Below are 6,705 nucleotides of genomic sequence, written 5' to 3' on the forward strand. Positions count from 1 at the left end.
CAATTGAGTTTTGTATATTGATCTGGTATCCTGCAACCTTGTTGAACTCACTTATCAGTTCTAGTAGCTTTTTTAGAGAGTTTCATCAAATTTTCTCCATAGATGATTGATTGTGTCATCTCTGAATAAAGACAGTTTTAGTTCTTTCTTTCTAATCTAGATGCCTTTTATTTCTTATCTTGTTGCACTGGCTAGAACCTTCAGTACAATGTTGAATAGGTGATGAGTTTGGATGTGACTCAGTCTTAGGGAAAAGCCCTTAGACTTTAACCGTTATGTATGCTGTTAACTGTAGTTTTTTTTGTAGATGCCCTTTACCAGGTTGAAGAGGTTTGTTCTATTCATAGTTTGCTGAAGGTTTTTAATCAGGAATGTTTGTTGGATTTTATCAAATATCTTTGCTGCATCTATAAATACCATCTTTTTTCTCTTTTTTAGTTCGTTAATATGGTGAATTATATTGATTGATTTTCAAATGTTAAACTTTGCTTTCCTTGGCTCAATCTCACTTGATCATGGTGTTTTATCCTTTTTATATATTGTTGGATTCAATTTGCTAAATTTTGGTTTAGAATTTTTGTATCTATGTTTATGAGGAATTTTGGCCTGTGTTTTCTTATAACGTCTTTGTCTTGTTTTGGTATCATGGTAATTCTAGCCTCATAGAATGAGTTGGGAATATTTCTTCCTCTTCAATTATCTGGAAGAGTTTGTATAAAACTGGTATTATTTCTTCCTTAAATACTTGGTAGAATTCATCAGTCAAGCCATATGGGGCTGGGGTTTCTTTGTGGGAAGGTTTTAAACTATAAATTATTTCCTTAATAGATATAGAATTGATTATTCACATTATATATTTCTTTTTGTGTGAACTTTGGTAGTTTCTGTCTTTCAAGGAATTTGTCCATTTCATCTAAGTTGTCAAATTTATTGGCATAGAGTTGCTTACAATATTTCCTTAGATAGCTTCTTAATATCTAAGAATATGGAAGTTAGTTACATTTCAGATGTTGATGAATGTTTTTCTTATTAATGTTTCTTTGGAATAACATCTCTTCCAATAAAAAGAAAGATTCAAAAAGTTCTTTTTTTTTTTTTTGCGTTACGCGGGCCTCTCACTGTTGTGGCCTCTCCCATTGCGGAGCACAGGCTCCAGACGTGCAGGCTCAGCGGCCATGGCTCACGGGCCCAGCCGCTCCGCGGAATGTGGGATCTTCCTGGACCGGGGCACGAACCCGTGTCCCCTGCATCGGCAGGTGGACCCTCAACCACTGCGCCACCAGGGAAGCCCCCAAAAGTTCATTTTTTAAAAAAAGTTAGAAGTACATACTGTGAGAAAAACTAAATTCCCTCACACTCAATTACACAAAGACAAATAAATGTATATGCTCCTTGCTTTGGCATTCCCATAAATACATATTTTTTTAATGATCAGATAGAATAAGAAATTCAGTAGAAAATAAAATTTTATACAGAAAGTTAGCTGCACATTTCAGTATTAACATAAATCTTGTAATAATTCTCATGCCACGTTCAAACATTAACCCCCATAAAAGGAAGTACCAGTGTTCAGAAGTAGTATAATAGCCATCTGCTGTAATTTTTCCCCTTATAGTGGGAGACAGTTTTGACTACTTGTTCTTCATACACATGAAGGAACAAATAGCAATACTTCTCTGTTCAAGCATGGAATGGAAAAGCCCCTAATAGAATGTCCCACTTAGCCTGAGTATTTAAATTATTATCCACTAATTATATATATATATATATATTTTTTTTTTCTTATTAGTCATCCATTTTATACACATCATTGTATACATGTCAATCCCAATCGCCCAATTCATTCCCCCCACCCCCACCCCCCACCGCTTTCGCCCATTGGTGTCCATCCTTATTTTCTTTACTTCTGTGTCTCAATATCTGCTCTGCAAACTGGTTCATCTGTACCATTTTCTAGGTTCCACATATATGTGTTAATATATGATATTTGTTTTTCTCTTTCTGACTTACTTCACTTTGTATGACAGTCTCTAGATGCATCCACATCTCTACAAATGACCCAATTTTGCTCGTTTTTATGGCTGAGTAATATTCCATTGCATATATGTACCACATCTTCTTTATCCATTCATCTGTTGATGGGCATTTAGGTTGCTTCCATGACCTGGCTATTGTAAATAGTGCTGCAATGAACATTGGGGTGCATGTGTCTTTTTGAACTATGATTTTCTCTGGGTATATGCCCAGTAGTGGGATTGCTGGGTCGTATGGTAGTTCTATTTTTAGTTTTTTAAGGAACCTCCATACTGTTCTCCATAGTGACTGTATCAATTTACATTCCCACCAACAGTGCAAGAGGGTTCCCTCTTCTCCACACCCTCTCTAGCATTTGTTGTTTGTAGATTTTCTGATGATACCCATTCTAACTGGTGTGAGGTGATACCTCAATGTAGTTTTGATTTGCATTTCTCTAATAATTAGTGATGTTGAGCAGCTTTTCATGTGTTTCTTGGCTATCTGTATGTCTTCTTTGGAGAAATGTCTATTTAGGTCTTCTGCCCATTTTTGGATTGGGTTGTTTGTTTTTTTATATTGAGCTGCATGAGCTATTTATATATTTTGGAGATTAATCCTTTGATGATTCATTTGCAAATATTTTCTCCCATTCTGAGGGCTGTCTTTTCATCTTGTTTATGGTTTCCTTTGCTGTGCAAAAGCTTTTAAGTTTCACTAGGTCCCATTTGTTTATTTTTGTTTTTATTTCCATTACTCTAGGAGGTGGATCAAAAAATATCTTGCTGTGATTTATGTCAAAGAGTGTTCTTCCTATGTTTTCCTCTAAGAGTTTGATAGTGTCTGGCCTTACATTTAGGTCTTTAATCCATTTTGAGTTTATTTCTGTGTATGGTGTTAGGGAGTGTTCTAATTTCATTCTTTTACATGTAGCTGTCCAGTTTTCTCAGCACCACTTATTGAAGAGACTGTCTTTTCTCCACTGTATATTCTTGCCTCCTTTGTCATAGATTAGTTGTCCATAGGTGCGTGGGTTTATCTCTGGGCTTTCTATACTGTTCCATTGATCTATATTTCTGTTTTTTGTGCCAGTACCATACTGTCTTGATTACTGTAGCTTTGTAGTATAGTCTGAAGTCAGGGAGTCTGATTCCTCCAGCTCCATTTTTTTCCCTCAAGACTGCTTTGGCTATTCAGGGTCTTTTGTGTCTCCATACAAATTTTAAGATTTTTTGTTCTAGTTCTGTAAAAAATGCCATTGGTAATTTGATAGGGATTGCACTGAATCTGTAGATTGCTTTGGGTAGAATAGTCATTTTCACAATATTGATTCTTCCAATCCAAGAACATGGTATATCTCTCCATCTGTTGGTATCATCTTTAATTTCTTTCATCAGTGTCTTATAGTTTTCTGCATACAGGTCTTTTGTCTCCTTAGGTAGGTTTATTCCTAGGTATTTTATTCTTTTTGTTGCAGTGGTAAATGGGAGTGTTCCCTTAATTTCTCTTCCTGATCTTTCATTGTTAGTGTATAGGAATGCAAGAGATTACTGTGCATAAATTTTGTATCCTGCAACTTTACCAAATTCATTGATTAGCTCTAATAGTTTTCTGGTGACATCTTTAGGATTCTCTATGTATAGTATCATGTCATCTGCAAACAGTTACAGTTTTACTTCTTCTTTTCCAATTTGTATTCCTTTTATTTCTTGTTCTTCTCTGATTGCCATGGCTAGGACTTCCAAAACTCTGTTGAATAATAGTGGTGAGAGTGGACATCCTTGTCTTGTTCCTGATCTTAGAGGAAATGCTTTCAGTTTTTTTCACCATTGAGAATGATGTTTGCAGGGGGTTTGTCATATATGGCCTTTATTATGTTGAAGTAGGTTCCCTCTATGCCCACTTTCTGGAGAGTTTTTTTTATCATAAGTGGGTGTTGAATTTTGTCAAAAGCTTTTTCTTCATCTATTGAGATGATCATATGGTTTTTCTTCTTCACTTTGTTAATATGGTGTATCACATTGATTGATTTGCATATATTGAAGAATCCTTGCATCTCTGGGATAAATCCCACTTGATCATGGGATATGATCCTTTTAATGTGTTGTTGGATTCTGTTTGCTAGTATTTTGTTGAGGATTTTTGCATCTATATTCATCAATGATATTGGTCTGTAATTTTCTTTTTTGTAGTATCTTTGTCTGGTTTTGGTATCAGGGTGATGGTGGCCTAATAGAATGATTTGGGAGTTTTCCTTCCTCTGCAATGTTTTGGAAGAGTTTGAGAAGGATGGGTGTTAGCTCTTCTCTAAATGTTTGATAGAATTCACCTGTGAAGCCATCTGGTCCTGGACTTTTGTTTGTTGGAAGATTTTTAATCACAGTTTCAATTTCATTACTTGTGAATGGTCTGTTCATATTTTCTGTTTCTTCCTGGTTCAGTCTTGGAAGGTTCTACCTTTCTAAGAATTTGTCCATTTCTTCCAGGTTGTCCATTTTAGTGGCATAGAGTTGCTTGTAGTAGTCTCTTAGGATGCTTTGTATTTCTGCCATGTCTGTTGTAACTTCTGCTTTTTCATTTCTAATTTTATTGATTTGAGTCCTCTCCCTCTTTTTCTTGATGAGTCTGGCTAATGGTTTATCAATTTTGTTTATCTTCTCAAAGAACCAGCTTTTAGTTTTATTGATCTTTGCTATTGTTTTCTTTGTTTGTATTTCATTTATTTCTGCTCTGATCTTTATGATTTCTTTCCTTCTGCCAACTTCAGGTTTTGTTTGTTCTTCTTTCTCTATTTCCTTTAGATGTAAGGTTAGATTGTTTATTTGGGATTTTTCTTGTTTCTTGAGGTAGGCTTGTATAGCTATAAACTTCCCTCTTAGAACTGATTTGCTGCATCCCATAGGTTTTGGATCATTGTGTTTTCATTGTCATTTGTCTCTAGGTATTTTTTGATTTCCTCTTTGATTTATTCAGTGATCTCCTGGTTATTTCGTAACGTATTTTTTAGCCTCCATTTGTTTGTGTTTTTTACGTTTTTTTCCCGTAATTAATTTCTAATCTCATAGCGTTGTGGTCAGAAAAGATGGTTGATATGATTTCAATATTCTTAAATTTACTGAGGCTTGATTTGTGACCCAAGATGTGATCTATCCTGGAGAATGTTTCACGCACACTTGAGAAGATAGTGTAATCTGCTGTTTTTGGATGGAATGTCCTATAAATATCAATTAACTCTATCTGGTCTATTGTGTCATTTAAAGCTTGTGTTTCCTTATAAATTTTCTGTTTGGATGATCTGTCCATTGGTGTAAGTGAGGTGTTAAAGTCCCCCAGTATTACTGTGTTATCTGTTAGCAGTTGCCTTATGTATTGAGGTGCTCCTATATTGGGTGCATATATATTTATAATTGTTATATCTTCTTCTTGGATTGATCCCTTGATCATTATGTAGTGTCCTTCCTTGTCTCTTGTAACATTCTTTATTTTAAAGTCTATTTTATCTGATATGAGTATTGCTACTCCAGCTTTCTTTTCCATTTGCATGGCATATCTTTTTCCATCCCCTCAGTTTCAGTCTGTATGTGTCCCTAGGACTGAAGTGGGTCTCTTGTAGATAGCATAAATATGGGTCTTGTTTTTGTATTCATTCAGCACGCCTGTGTCTTTTGGTTGGAGCATTTAATCCATTCGTGTTTAAGGTAATTATTGATATGTATGTTCCTATTACCATTTTATTAATTGTTTTGGGTTTGTTTTTGTAGGTCCTTTTCTTCTCTTGTGTTTCCCACTTAGAGAAGTTGCTTTAGCATTTGTTGTAGAGCTGGTTTGGTGATGCTGAATTCTCTTAGCTTTTGCTTGTCTGTAAAGCTTTTGACTTCTCTGTTGAATCTGAATGAGATCCTTGCTGGGTAGAGTAATCTTGGTTGTAGGTTTTTCCCTTTCATCACTTTAAATATATCATGCCACTCCCTTCTGGCTTGTAGAGTTTCTGCTGAGCAATCAGCTGTTAACCTTATGGGAGTTCCCTTGTATGTTATTTGTCATTTTTCCCTTGTGGCTTTCAATAATTTTTCTTTGTCTTTAATTTTTGCCAGTTTGATTACTGTGTGTCTCGGTGTGTTTTTCCTTGGGTTTATCCTGTCTGGGACTCTCTGTGCTTCTTGGACTTGGGTGGCTATTTCCTTTCCCAAAACTTAAGAAAGTTTTCAACTATAATCTCTTCAAATATTTTCTTGGGTCCTTTCTCTCTCTCTTCTCCTTCTGGGACCCCTATAATGCGAATGTTATTGCGTTTAATGTTGTCCCAGAGGTCGCTTAGGCTGTCTTCATTTCTTTTCATTCTATTTTCTTTATTCTTTTCCGCAGCAGTGAATTCTACCATTCTGTTTTCCAGGTCACTTATCCGTTCTTCTGCCTCAGTTATTCTGCTATTGATTCCTTCTAGTGTATTTTTCATTTCAGTTATTGTATTGTTCATCTCTGTTTGTTTGTTCTTTAATTCTTCTAGATCTTTTTAAAACATTTCTTGCATCGTCTTGATCTTTGCCTCCGTTCTTTTTCCGAGGTCCTGGATCATCTTCACTATCATTATTCTGAATTCTTTTTCTGGAAGATTGCCTATCTCCATTTCATTTAGTTCTTTTTCTTGGGTTTTATCTTGTTCCTTCATCTGGTACATGGCCCTCTGCCTTT

Source organism: Delphinapterus leucas, chromosome 1 (assembly GCF_059928025.1).
Source record: "Delphinapterus leucas isolate spDelLeu-1000000601 "Yukka" chromosome 1, BTC_Dleu_Yukka2, whole genome shotgun sequence".
NCBI classification, from domain to species: Eukaryota; Metazoa; Chordata; class Mammalia; order Artiodactyla; family Monodontidae; genus Delphinapterus; species Delphinapterus leucas.